The sequence below is a fragment of the Wyeomyia smithii genome, chromosome 2, assembly GCF_029784165.1.
Source record: "Wyeomyia smithii strain HCP4-BCI-WySm-NY-G18 chromosome 2, ASM2978416v1, whole genome shotgun sequence".
Lineage (NCBI taxonomy): Eukaryota > Metazoa > Arthropoda > Insecta > Diptera > Culicidae > Wyeomyia > Wyeomyia smithii.
This window is the reverse complement of record NC_073695.1, coordinates 141,220,022-141,235,147: the sequence shown is the minus strand read 5'-3', so window position 1 is coordinate 141,235,147 and position 15,126 is coordinate 141,220,022.

Genomic DNA, 15,126 nt, shown 5'->3' with positions numbered 1-15,126 from the left:
AAAGAAACAGGGTTCATAAAATTCTCTGATATTGTGGACTGGATATTTAAAACATTCAACATACCAGATCCCCTACAAAACATTCTTCTTGCCCTTCTCCCAACAGTGAAAACCTTTTTGAAGCAACTCACAGCAACTTGGCCCCTCATTTCAGCTATCGTATCTTTCGATGACTAATACGTTGAAAGAGGTTAGGAATTTTGTCACTGTGTTACAGTGGAACTGCAGAAGTATCATCCCCAAATTTGATTTATTTTCACATTTGATAAACACATACAATTGTGATGCGTTCGCGCTTTGTGAAACTTTTCTCAATTCAAATGACCAACTTAATTTCCACGATTTTAACATCATTCGTCGAGATCGAGACTCACACGGTGGAGGGGTACTTTTAGGGATCAAAAAGTGCTATTCTTTTTTCAGAATCGACCTCCCCTCGATCTCGAATATTGAAGTTGTTGCCATTCAAACGAATTTGAATGGAAAAGACCTTTGCCTTGTTTCGTTATATATTCCCCCATCCGCGCGGATTGAACAGAAGCAACTCCTTGATATAGCAGAATTGCTTCCCGCACCTTTTTTGATTTTGGGAGATTTTAACTCTCACTGTTCGCTATGGGGGTCGCTGTACGACGACAACCGATCTTCTTTGATTTGTAACTTGATCGACGACTTCAATATGACACTTTTGAATACTGGGGAAGCGACACGTGTACCTAATCCTCCAGCACGTGAAAGCGTGCTTGACCTATCCCTCTGCTCGACATCACTTGCGTTAGATTGCCAGTGGAAAGTAATCAACGATCCCCACGGTAGTGATCATCTTCCAATCGTTATATCAATTGCTAATGGTTCAACTCCCCCGAACCCAATCAATATTTCCTACGACCTTACACGTAATATTGATTGGAAGCGTTATGAGTCTATTACAGCGGAATCTATCGAGACTCACGAGGAACTTCCTCCGGAGGAAGAATACGCGTTCTTAGCTGGCTTGATAATCGACGCCGCGACGCAAGCTCAGACGAAACCGATACCCGGGGTAACGATTAGACAACGCCCTCCCAACAAATGGTGGGACAAAGAGTGCTCTGAGCTGTACGCGCGAAGGTCCGCGGCGTATAAGGACTACCGGGAGTACGGCACTGTCAACCTACTACGAAAGTACGAGGCACTGGGCAGGCAGATGAAGAGCTTAGTAAAGGCGAAAAAACGCGGGTACTGGCGGCGGTTCGTAAACGCGTTGTCGAGGGAAACAGCGATGAGCACTCTTTGGGATACCGCCAGGCGCATGCGGAACCGTGACGTTTCGAATGAGAGTGAGGAGTATTCAGATCGCTGGATACTCGATTTTGCCAAAAAGGTCTGTCCGGATTCTGTACCGGAACAGAAAACCTTTCGCGACGCGTTTATAGTAACTACGGAAGAGCCTCCATTTTCGATGTTGGAATTTTCAATGGCTCTCCTGTCGTGCAACAATAAGGCTCCAAGGTTAGATAGAATAAAATTCAACCTGTTGAAGAATCTACCCGACTCTGCAAAAAGACGCTTGTTGGACTTGTTCAACAAGTTTCTTGAGCTAAATATTGTTCCGCATGACTGGAGGGAGGTAAAAGTCATTGCTATTCGGAAACCCGGGAAACCTGCCTCTGATCACAATTCATATAGGCCGATTGCGATGCTCTCTTGCCTCCGGAAATTAATGGAGAAAATGATCCTCTTACGGTTAGACAAATGGGTCGAAACAAACGGTTTACTTTCAGATACTCAATTTGGCTTTCGCCGGGGCAAAGGGACGAACGATTGCCTAGCGTTGCTTTCTACTGAAATTCAACTCGCATTTGCTCGAAAAGAGCAAATGGCTTCTGCGTTCTTGGATATTAAGGGGGCTTTTGACTCTGTCTCTGTAGAAGTTTTAAGCGCGAAATTTCATTCGCAGGGACTTTCACTAAATCTGAATAACTTTTTGCTCAATTTGTTGTCAGAAAAGCATATGTATTTCTCACATGGCGATTCGACAACTTCCCGAATTAGTTACATGGGCCTTCCCCAGGGCTCATGTTGAAGTCCTCTCTTATATAATTTTTACGTCAATGACATCGATGAATGTCTTGCAAATTCATGCACGCTAAGGCAACTTGCAGACGATAGCGTTGTATCCATTACTGGTAGCGAGGCTAGCATTCTGCAAGGACCATTGCAAGATACCTTAGACAATTTGTCTGAATGGGCTCTTAAGCTGGGTATCGAGTTCTCTCCGGAGAAAACGGAGTTGGTCGTTTTTTCTAGGAAGCATAACCCAGCTCAGCTGCAGCTCCTACTAACGGGTAAAACGATCTCTCAGGTTTTAGTCGCTAAATATCTCGGGGTCTGGTTCGACTCTAAATGCACCTGGGCTTGTCATATTAGGTATCTGACACAAAAATGCCAACAGAGAATTAATTTTCTTCGTACGATTACCGGAACCTGGTGGGGAGCCCACCCAGGAGACCTTCTAAGGCTTTACCAAACAACGATATTGTCAGTTCTTGAGTACGGCTGTTTCTGCTTTCGCTCCGCCGCGAACACGCACATTATAAAATTAGAGAGAATACAATATCGTTGTTTGCGTATTGCCTTGGGTTGCATGCAGTCGACCCATACGATGAGTCTTGAAGTGTTAGCGGGTATTCTTCCGTTGAAACATCGTTTTTGGAATCTCTCTTACCGGTTGCTAATTCGATGCACAGTTATGAACCCATTAGTAATTGAAAATTTCGAGAGGTTGGTCGACCTTCAATCTCAATCCAGATTTATGACTTTATATTTTGACTATATGGCTCAAGATATTATGTCGCACTTTTAGATGCTTCTAATAATGCTATATTCTTCGACACCACCATGAAACAAGACATTTCTGGTATCCCGGATCAATTGCGACCCCAAGAGATCCCTAAGATTTTTTCGAATAAGTTTAAACATGTTAGTTATTTTGATGGGTTTATCGGCTTAATCAGTCCGTGTATACTAGCAAAAACGATTTGTTTTTTTTCCTTATTCCGACAGTTTCGGTGACTTTATTTCACCTTTTTCAAGGAGTCTGAAAATATACATTGTGTGTTGTTTTCCTCTTTCGTTACTGGTTTAGGTTTTATGTCTGTGTTAGCTTACTTACAGAAAGGATAATCGTTCTATTGTTAAGTGTGTTGGTGTCCAACATCGGTTGTCTGGTGTGTATTACAAATGGCGTCCCACTTTGGCTATATGTAAAAGGTATTGTTCGCTTAAAACAGATTTGTAACTTTCCTCTATAAACTGTACTTACTGCATGTGTACCTATTTTTGTGTGCTACACTGTATAAGCTTCTAAAGCTTTTTCTAGCACTTACTTTTATCAAGCACTTTTATGGCAATTTCACTTTAATCGGGTAATAAATATTCTAAGCTGTTGGTTTTGCGTCTTCCTCTGTAGTCTACTAATTCTTGACGGCTTGCTAAGGGTGTGTTTGAGAGATTGTACAGCTTTGAGTTGTGGTGGTAGTGGATTGGCTGTCATGGTTGTCTGTTTTGTTTTGGTTGATGTTCTTTATCGAGTGTATAATACCAGCGTATATGTTGTTCAGTCCCTCAGTGTCTGTGCGTTTGTTTATGCTATTTTCTGTGTTGGCAATATGGCAAATTTCTAAAAACGGGAGTGCTTGTGGTTTGTTGTGTCTGTCTATAATTTTTGTTTGTTGAAAATCAAACCGGTGATTATGTGTGATACTGTGATGCATTAGTGCTGTTTTTTCCTTAAGTGCACTAATTTGGGTATCTGTTTCGTCGTAACCTTGTTGCAGTAGTTTGTCCCAGGTGTTATAGTGCGTCCGGTGTCCACTAATTCTAGTTTTAAGCATGTTTGTTGTCATTCCCACGTAGCCGGCGCTGCAGTCTTTGCACGGTATGTTGTAGATGACGTTGCTCTGGTGTTCATGTGGAATGGGGTCTTTAACATTTGTAAACAACTGTTTAACTGTTTTTATGTTGCGGTGTGCAAGTCGTATGTGTTTGTAATCGTTTTTTAGGTGCTTCTCGATTCGGTTCGACAGGTGTGGTATGTATGGTATCGAACGGTAAGTATATTCCAGGTTTTCACTAGGTGTTTCTTGCGGTGCCGTGATGTTTTCCTGCATTCGGCTTATTAATCTGTTTATTAGTGCTTTCGGGTAGTTGTTTAGTCTCAATTGTTTGTGAATGATGCGAGCCTTATCATCGTTCTGTAGACTAGTGGATAGCTTGTCAACTCGTCTGATGAAATTTTTAGCCATGTTAATTTTGTGATGGAGCGGGTGGAACGAAAAGTAGTCTAAAAATCTAAAATTAACATGGCTAAAAATTGTTGTTTACAAATGTTAAAGACCCCATTCCACATGAACACCAGAGCAACGTCATCTACAACATACCGTGCAAAGACTGCAGCGCCGGCTACGTGGGAATGACAACAAACATGCTTAAAACTAAAATTAGTGGACACCGGACGCACTATAACACCTGGGACAAACTACTGCAATAAGGTTACGACGAAACAGATACCCAAATTAGTGCACTTAAGGAAAAAACAGCACTAATGCATCGAAGTATCACACATAATCACCGGTTTGATTTTCAACAAACAAAAATTATAGACAGACACAACAAACCACAAGCACTCCCGTTTTTAGAAATTTGCCATATTGCCAACACAGAAAATAGCGTAAACAAACGCACAGACACTGAGGGACTGAACAACATATACGCTGGTATTATACACTCGATAAAGAACATCAACCAAAACAAAACAGACAACCATGACAGCCAATCCACTACCACCACAACTCAAAGCTGTACAATCTCTCAAACACACCCTTAGCAAGCCGTCAAGAATTAGTAGACTACAGAGGAAGACGCAAAACCAACAGCTTAGAATATTTATTACCCGATTAAAGTGAAATTGCCATAAAAGTGCTTGAAAAAAGTAAGTGCTAGAAAAAGCTTTAGAAGCTTATACAGTGTAGCACACAAAAATAGGTACACATGCAGTAAGTACAGTTTATAGAGGAAAGTTACAAATCTGTTTTAAGCGAACAATACCTTTTACATATAGCCAAAGTGGGACGCCATTTGTAATACACACCAGACAACCGATGTTGGACACCAACACACTTAACAATAGAACGATTATCCTTTCTGTAAGTAAGCTAACACAGACATAAAACCTAAACCAGTAACGAAAGAGGAAAACAACACACAATGTATATTTTCAGACTCCTTGAAAAAGGTGAAATAAAGTCACCGAAACTGTCGGAATAAGGAAAAAAAACAAATCGTTTTTGCTAGTATACACGGACTGATTAAGCCGATAAACCCATCAAACTAACCGTTTCAGTCGTCATATAAACAAATTCATGTTAGTTATGATAAAAGGTTTTACACTGACGGATCTAATCTAGATGAGTCCACTGGCTTCGGTGTTTTCCACGAAAATTTTACCGCCTCCTACAAACTCGATGCTCCTGCTTCCGTGTACGTCGCAGAACTTGCTGCTATTCAGTACTCTCTTGGAATCATCGAAACCCTACCCACAGACCACTACTTCATCTTCACAGATAGTCTCAGTGCCATTGAGGCTCTGAGATCGATGAAGCCTGTGAAGCACACCCCGTATTTCCTGGGGAAAATACGGCGGTTTTTAAGTGCTTTAACAGATAAAAATTACCGGGTTACCTTAGCGTGGGTCCCTTCTCATTGCTCGATTCCGGGTAATGAAAAGGCTGACTCTTTTGCTAAGGTGGGTGCTATTGATGGCGATATTTATGAAAGACCAATTGCTTATGATGAATTTTATAGCATTTTGCGTCAGAGAACACTCAACAGTTGGCAATCATCATGGAACTCAGATGACCTGGGACGGTGGCTACATTCCATTTTTCCTAAGGTATCGACGAAAGCATGGTTCAAGGGGTTGGATGTCGGTCGGGACTTCATTCGCGTGATGTCTCGACTAATGTCCAATCACTACACGTTAAACACGCATCTCTTTCGTATAGGGCTTGTAGACAGTAATCACTGCGTTTGTGGCGATGGCTACCATGACATCGAGCATGTTGTTTGGTCGTGTACCGAATACTGTGGTGTTAGGTCCGAGCTTATAGATTCCCTTCGGGCCCGAGGGAAACAACCGAACGTACCCGTTAGAGACATTCTGGGAAGCGGTGATCTCCAGTACATGACACAGCTATACTGCTTTCTGAAAAACGCTGACATTAAAATTTAAAATTTTCTTTGTCTATTTGTCAGATTAAGGATACAAATATGCTATGCTGAAGACACGGAAACGAAGAGCCCGCATCTATGCTTACACAAATATTTTGAACCCACAACAAACAAGAATACAATTGCTCTACCAGTTGAAAAACAAAGTTCCAAAATAGTTTTAAGTCAAAATTGTATCTCCCCTCCTCTCACCTTAAATCCCCACTAGCTCGTAGTCGGCCGCGAGAATAAAGAAAAGGCCTCCCTCTTTTCCCTGCTAACGTAGAATTAATACGAATTGTACTTGGCTCAGTAAAACAGAAAATGTATCGTGCCGTGTCAAATAAACTAATTTAAACCTAAAAAAAACCCCGGAAGAAATGTGCAAGATTTCATCAATAAATTTGAGGATACCCTAAACAAAAACTCTAGAATGCTCGTAATAGGAGGCATGAACATTAATTTATTGGATGATAAAAATAGCATTGTGAACGATTTTAAACACCGTATTAGTGCGCAAGGATTTGAAATAATAAATAAACTCCACCGTTACTATGCAACCAGAATATCAAATACCATCTCAACCATCATAGATCATGCTATCACGGATATTTCTAAGAAGAAAATATCAATCATTATCAATGATACTGAAAATCATATATCAGGTCATAAAGCCATAATATGTTGTATTGAAAAATATGTAGTACACAAAAGTAAAAAAATAAGAAAATGCATTGTAAACTATGATAATGTTATAGATGATGATTTTAGAAGCCAATTGGAACTTGTGACAACCTGTGAAGATTTCGAAAGCCTTTGTAATAGCAAAATAAATAGCAATAAACATGTTTATAATGTATCGATAGCAAAAAAAACCATTACAACCATACATAAATAGCGAACTCCTAAAAGATATAAAAAAGAAGAACTAGTTGTTCAAAAAACTCAAAACTGATCCCAATAACATAATATTGAAAAATCAGTACTTAAGGCTCAGAAACACTATAAGAAATAAGACAAGGAATGCTAAAAAGACACACTGCGATGCAATATTTAATTATTGTGCTGGAGATCCCAAAAAACTATGGTCTGTTATAAACGAAGTTGTATTTAACAAAGCACGCTATAGACAAAACGAAGAAATCATTTTGGTTGAAAATGGTCAGAAAATTGAAACACCATATCTTGTAGCTGAAGCTTTCAATGAATAATTTATAAACGTAGAACAAGTAGGGCCTGTAAACGTTAAGTTTTTAAATAGTTTATTTGACACGGCACGATACCATTTATGTTTAACTGAGCCAAGTACATTTTTTTTTAAATTCTAAATTAGCAGGGAACAGAGGGAGGCCTTTTCTTTATTCTCGCGGCCGACTACGAGCTAGTGGGGATTTAAGGTGAGAGGAAGGGTGTTACAATTTTGTTTTTAACTATTTTATATTACAGAATGTATTCATTTGTACGTGGCTAACCAGTGATGTTCTATTTGAGCAGTTTTGGTCTGAGGTGTCTGCGTAAACATAGAGATGCCGAGTCTTCGTTTTAGTGTCTCCAGCCGGGTGTATCATTCTCTTTCAGTTTGGGGCAGAAATTGTATTCTAGCAAATAGATAAAAGAAATCAAATTTTACTGCCAGCATTTTTTATAAACCCGTATAGCTGTGTCATGTACTGGAGATCACCGCTTCCCAGAATGTCTCTAACGGGTACGTTCGGTTGTTTTCCTCGGGCCCGAAGGGAATCTATAAGCTCAGACCTAACACCACAGTATTCGGTACACGACCAAACAACATGCTCGATGTCATGGTAGCCATCGCCACAAACGCAGTGATTACTGTCTACAAGCCCTATACGAAAGAGATGCGTGTTTAACGTATAGTGATTGGACATAAATCTGGACATCACGCGAATGAAGTCCCGACCTACATCCAACCCCTTGAACCATGCTTTCGTCGATACCTTAGGAAAAATGGAATGTAGCCACCGTCCCAGTTCATCTGAGTCCCATGATGATTGCCAACTGTTGAGTGTTCTCTGACGCAAAATGCTATAAAATTCATCATAAGCAATTGGTCTTACATAAATATCGCCATCAATAGCACCCACCTTAGCTAAAGCGTCAGCCTTTTAATTGCCCGGAATGGAGCAATGAGAAGGGACCCACGCTAAGGTAACCCGATAATTTTTATCTGTTAAAGCACTTAAAAACCGCCGTATTTTCCCCAGGAAATACGGGGTGTGCTTCTCAGTCTTCATCGATCGCAGAGCCTCAATCGCACTGAGACTGTCTGTGAAGATAAAGTAGTGGTCTATGGGCAGGGTTTCGATGATCCCAAGAGAGTACTGAATGGCAGCAAGTTCTGCAACGTACACGGAAGCAGGAGCATCGAGTTTGTAGGAGGCGGTAAAATTTTCGTGGAAAACACCGATGCCAGTGGACTCATCTAGATTAGATCCGTCAGTGTTAAACCTTTTATCATAACTAACTAGTTTAAACTTATTGGAAAAAATCTTAGGGATCTCTTGCGGTCGCAATTGATCCGGGATACCAGAAATGTCTTGTTTCATGGTGGTGTCGAAGAATATAGCATTATTAGAAGTATCTAAAAGTGCGACATTGGAGGAATCGTATGAAGAAGGAATAATATCTTGAGCCATATAGTCAAAATATAAAGTCATAAATCTGGATTGAGATTGAAGGTCGACCAACCTCTCGAAATTTTCAATTAGTAATGGGTTCATAACTGTGCATCGAATTAGCAACCGGTAAGAAAGATTCCAAAAACGATGTTTCAACGGGAGAATACCCGCTAGCACTTCAAGACTCATCGTATGGGTCGACTGCATGCAACCTAAGGCAATACGCAAACAACGATATTGTATTCGTTCCAGTTTGATCAAATGTGTGTTTGCTGCGGAGCGGAAGCAGAAACACCCGTACTCAATTACAGATAATATTGTTGTTTGGTAAAGCCTTAGAAGGTCTCCTGGGTGGGCTCCCCACCAGGTTCCGGTAATCGTACGAAGAAAATTAATCCTCTGTTGGCATTTTCGTGTCAGATACCTAATATGGCAAGCCCAGATGCATTTAGAGTCGAACCAGACCCCGAGATATTTAGCGACTAAAACCCGAGTGATTGTTTTACCCGTTAGTAGGAGCTGCAGCTGAGCTGGTTTATGCTTCCTAGAAAAAACGACCAGCTCAGTTTTCTCCGGAGAGAACTCGATACCCAGCTTTAGAGCCCATTCAGACAAATTGTTTAAGGTATCTTGCAATGGTCCTTGCAGATCGTAAGCCTCGCTTCCAGTAATGGATACAACGCTATCGTCTGCAATTTGCCGTAGCGTGCATGAATTTGCAAGACATTTATCGATGTCATTGACGTAAAAATTATATAAGAGAGGGCTTAAACATGAGCCCTGGGGAAGACCCATGTAACTAATTCGAGAAGTTGTCGAATCACCATGTGAGAAATATATATGCTTTTCTGACAACAAATTGAGCAAAAAATTATTCAAATTTGGTGAAAGTCCCTGCGAATGAAGTTTCTCGGTTAAAACTTCAACAGAGACAGAGTCAAAAGCCCCCTTAATGTCCAAGAATGCAGAAGCCATTTGCTCTTCTCGAGCAAAGGCGAGTTGAATTTCGGTAGAAAGCAACGCTAGGCAATCGTTCGTTCCTTTGCCCCGGCGAAAGCCAAATTGAGTATCTGAAAGTAAACCATTTGTTTCGACCCATTTGTCTAACCGTAAGAGGATCATTTTCTCCATTAATTTCCGGAGGCAAGAGAGCATAGCAATCGGCCTATAAGAATTGTGATCAGAGGCGGGTTTTCCGGGTTTTTGAATAGCAATGACTTTTACCTCCCTCCAGTCGTGCGGAACAATGTTTAGCTCAAGGAACTTGTTGAACAAGTTCAACAAGCGTCTTTTTGCAGAGTCAGGTAGATTCTTCAACAGGTTGAATTTTATTCTATCCAACCCTGGAGCTTTATTGTTGCACGAGAGGAGAGCCATTGAAAATTCCAACATCGAAAATGGAGGCTCTTCCGTAGCTACTAAAAACGCGTCGCGAAAGGTCTTCTGTTCGGGGACAGAGTCCGGACAGACCTTTTTGGCGAAATCGAGTATCCAGCGATCTGAATACTCCTCGGACTCATTCGAAACGTTACGATTCCGCATGCGCCTGGCGGTATCCCAAAGAGTGTTCATCGCTGTTTCCCTCGACAACGCGTTTACAAACCGCCGCCAGTATCCGCGTTTTTTGCTTTTATCAAGCTCTTCATTCGTCTATCCAGTACATCGTACTTTCGGAGCAAATCGATAGTGCCTTGTTCTCGGAAGGCCAAATACACCGAGGACCTCCGCGCGTACAGGTCTGAGCACTCTTTGTCCCACCACTTGGAGGGAGGGCGCCGTCTTATCGTTACCCCGGGTATCGGTTTCGTCTGAGCTTGAGTCGCGGCGTCGATGATCAAGCCAGAGGGGAACGCGTATTCTTCCTCCGGAGGAAGTTCCACGTGGGACTCGATTCTTTGAGATATTATGGTCTCATAGGACTTCCAATCAATGTTACGTGTGAGGCCATACGCAATATTGATTGGATCCGTTGGAGTTGACCCATTAGCAATTGAGATAACGATTGGTAGGTGATCACAACCGGGGGGATCATTGATTACTTTCCACTGGCAATCTAACGCTAGTGATGTCGAGCAAAGAAATAGGTCAAGCACGCTTTCGCGTGCAAATTGAAAATTGGAAGAAATTCGCGCGCAAATTGGAAATTGAGTTGATCGTTTGAATTGAGAAAGGTTTCACAGAGCGCAAATGCGTCACAATCGAATGTATTTACTAAATGAGAAAATAGATCGAATTTGGGGGTGATTCTTCTGCAATTCCACTGTAATACAGTGATAAAATTCCTAACCTCTTTCGCCGTATTAGTCATCGAAAGATATGATAGCTGAAATGAGGGGCCAAGTTGCTGCTAGTTGCTTCAAAAAGGTTTTCACTGTAGGAAGAAGGGCAAGAAGAATATTTTGTAGGGGATCTGGTATGTTGAATGTTTTAAATATCCAGTCCACAATATCAGAAAATTTTATGAACCCTGTTTCTTTTTTATCTTCTGATCGAGAAACGGGTGCACGAGGGGTTTTTGGTGCCCCAGGAAGCGGTGGGTACTCCTGGTTTGATTTGAAATTAAAACCGGGAGGTACTTGCTTCGGTTTTTCTTCACCGCTTCCTTTTTGTGTTGGCTTATTGGTCATTCCGCTAGGGGTTATCTTACGACCTTTACGAGAAAGATTAGGAGAGTTGATAATTCTCCTCTTCCTAGATCCTTTTTTTTTTTTTTTTAAAGGTGGCGGGGAAATCTGCAAACAGACACCTGAGAAGAGAACTCAGGGTGTGGGGATGAGACTAGGGGAGAGATGCTGGGGTAGTTACACTCCCCCAGACACCTACTTATCCCTGTCCCGACCCACTAAAACCCCTCCAGTCTCCAGCCCTGGTCTTCCCGGAACGACGGTTAAGTATTACGTCGGGAAGTGGCTTTTGTGCGTGATGCACCTTCTTTACTCTTATAACCTCCTAGCTAACTACCTGGAGACTGGTAATTAGCTACCACTGGCGTGTTGGTGGTTGACCCGCCACACACGTTGCAGCTCCAGAACAATCTGAGAGGCGGCCGCACAGACCGCGTTCCAGATGTCCGGGTCGTCACACATCCTCCGGACTAGATTGTCCAGAGTAGTGCCAGGCCCGCTCACAGCCATCATGTTGCTCCTCGCTCTTACGAAACGGGGGCATACGAAGAAGACATGCTCAGCAGTCTCTTCCTCCTCCACGCACTCGGGACACATGGGGGACACCGCGTGTCCGAACCTGTGCAGATATTGCCTGAAACAACCATGGCCTGACAGGATTTTTGTCAGGTGGAAGTTCACTTCGCCATGTCGTCTCCCGACCCAGCCGGATATCTCCGGTATGAGTCGGTGCGTCCATTTGCCCTTTGTGGAATTAGACCATTCCCTCTGCCAACGGAGCATCGAGAATGACCTTCTGGTACCTCGTATGCCCCTTGTGTCACGTTGGTCGAAACACTCTCTGTCCTCCTTGATGGCGATGCTGATAGGCATCATGCCGGACAAGACACATATTGCATCGTATGACACCGTACGATACGCACTCGCAACTCTCAGACACATGAGCCTGTAGGTACTTTCCAGTTTGCCACGGTAACTGTTAGTACCTAGCGCTCTGGACCACACTGGCCCACCATACCTAAGTATGGACGAAACCACGCTGGCAAGAAGTCTTCGCTTGCTGCCATAAACCGCTGAGCTATTGGACATCATACGAGATAGTGCTGCAATAGCCGATGAGGCCCTCTTACAGGCATAGTCGACGTGACTCCCGAACGTGAGCTTGTCGTCCACCATAACCCCCAAGAGCTTCAGGGATCGCTTCGAGGTGATGGTGCAGTCTCTGACTCTGACCACCGCCTGTTGCTCCGATTTACGGTTGTTCACAACCATGACCTCCGTCTTATGATGCGCGAGCTCCAGTTTCCTGGAGCGCATCCAGTCCTCGACCTTGCGTATACAGTGCGTGGCCGTCAACTCGACCTCCTCGATAGACTCGCCGTAAACCTCCAGCGTTATGTCGTCTGCAAAGCCGACGATCACAACCCCTACAGGGAACTTGAGTTTTAACACTCCGTCATACATGACATTCCACAACACCGGGCCCAGGATAGAACCTTGCGGAACTCCTGCGGTAATTGGGACGCACTTCTGACCCTCCTCTGTGTCGTAAACAAGTACTCGATTCTGGAAATAATTTTCCAGAATCTTGTACAGCGACACCGGTACATGGATGCTCCTGAGCGCGAGCGCTATGGAGTCCCAACTGGCACTATTGAACGCATTCTTCACGTCGAGCGTGACGATTGCGCAGTAGCGTATTCCCCTTCTCTTGCGCTGGATTGCTACCTCCGCCGTCTTGATGACGGAAGAGATTGCGTCCAGCGTGGACCTGCCCTTCCGGAAGCCGAACTGGTTACTTGCCAGACCGTGTACACCCTCCGTGTACCTCACCAGTCTGTTGAGGATGATCCTCTCAAGCACCTTGCCCGCGGTGTCCAGCAGGCAGATAGGCCTATATGCCGATGGGTCCCCTGGCGGTTTCCCAGCATTCGGCAATAAGACCAGTCTCTGCCGCTTCCACCTGTCCGGAAAGAGACAGTCATCCAGGCACCTCTGCATGACTGCCCTGAACAGCCCGGGGGCCGTTTTTATCGCCAGCCTGATCGCCAGGTTAGGGATACCATCCGGTCCCGGTGCCTTGCTCACCTTTAGGGATTTGGCGATCACGATGAGTTCCTCATTCGTAACCCTTGCCTCCTCCCCTGCCTCGACACGGCTGTCGTCGCTCACGAATTGGATGCTCGGCAGGTTGGCCGACCATCTCTGGTCTATGTCTGAGATACTGGAACGTCGGACGTGAGACTCGACCGCCGGAGGCCAAGGACTTGGCTCGTGGCGTGGAAAGAGTCCCTCGATGATACGCTCCAGCATCGCTGGTGATCGCTCTGCAGGCGCCAGCGCGCCTTTAGTCTTGGCCATTACGATCCTGTAGGCGTCACCCCACGGATTTGTATTGGCACTCGCACATAGCCTATCGAAGCAGGCCCTCTTGCTGGCCTTTATCGCACTCTTTAGCATCGATCTTGCCGAACTGAATGCTGCGCGGCGCTCTGTCCTCTCTTCTTCGTTTCGCGCACGCTGCATCCTCCGTCTTGCACGGAGGCACGCACTGCGAAGGTCGGCTATCGCGTCCGTCCACCAGTAAACCGGTGGCTTTCCATTCCTAGGTTGGCGAGTCCTAGGCATGGTGGCGTCGCACGCCCGCGATAGCATAGCAACTAGTTGGTCAGCAGTCGGGCGAAGCCAACTGCCCCCCTCGCGCTCCCTTCTCATTGCCTCTTCGAATACCTCGGCATCAAAGTGCGAAGTGACCCGCGAACGGTCGGAGTGTTGGCTCTACCCGTCGCTTGCCCCCTCTCGTTGTTGTCTACACTAAAACAGACCGCCTGGTGGTCGCTATTAGTGTAGCCATCGTCTACCCTCCAGTTCTTGATCAGTCCTGGGCTGGAGAACGTCACGTCGATGATCGACTCCGCACCATTTCTGCTAAATGTACTTTTGTTCCCAACGTTGGCCAGATCTAGGTTGAGCTTTGCAAAAGCCTCCAACAGGATCTGGCCCCTCTGGTTCGTGAAGCAACTTCCCCACTCAACAGCCCAAGCGTTGAAGTCGCCTGCCACCACCAACGGCGTTAGGCCCGTTAGCTCCATGGATAGGAGGTCGACCATCTGGATGAACCTTTCGGTAGACCAACGTGGCGGAGCATAGCAACTGCAGTAGAACACTCCGTTCACCTTAGCAACTACGTACCCTTCTTCTGAGGTTGAGACAACCTCCTGAACCGGGAACTTGCTCGTCGTACATATGGCCGCCAATCTGGACTTATCCGCAACCCAGTTACCGTTTCCGGGAGGGATGCGGTAGGGGTCCGATATGACGGCGATGTCCGACAACGACTCAGTGGCTGCTTGGTGTAGCCGCTGCTGAGCCGCGAAGCAATGGTTCAGGTTCAGTTGCGTCACCCTTACGCCCGTGGTTTCGCAGCCGGCTTACCGGCTGGGCACCTGGGGCCTCCCATAAAGTGTTTGGCGTCCCGTTTCCCGGAACATACCATGCACTTGGGAGACTCCCCACAGTCCTTTGCTTTATGGCCTGCACCTCCACATCGCCTGCACAGCTGGCTCCTATCGGGCCCCTTGCAGGTCCAGGACTTATGTCCGCCCTCGAAGCAC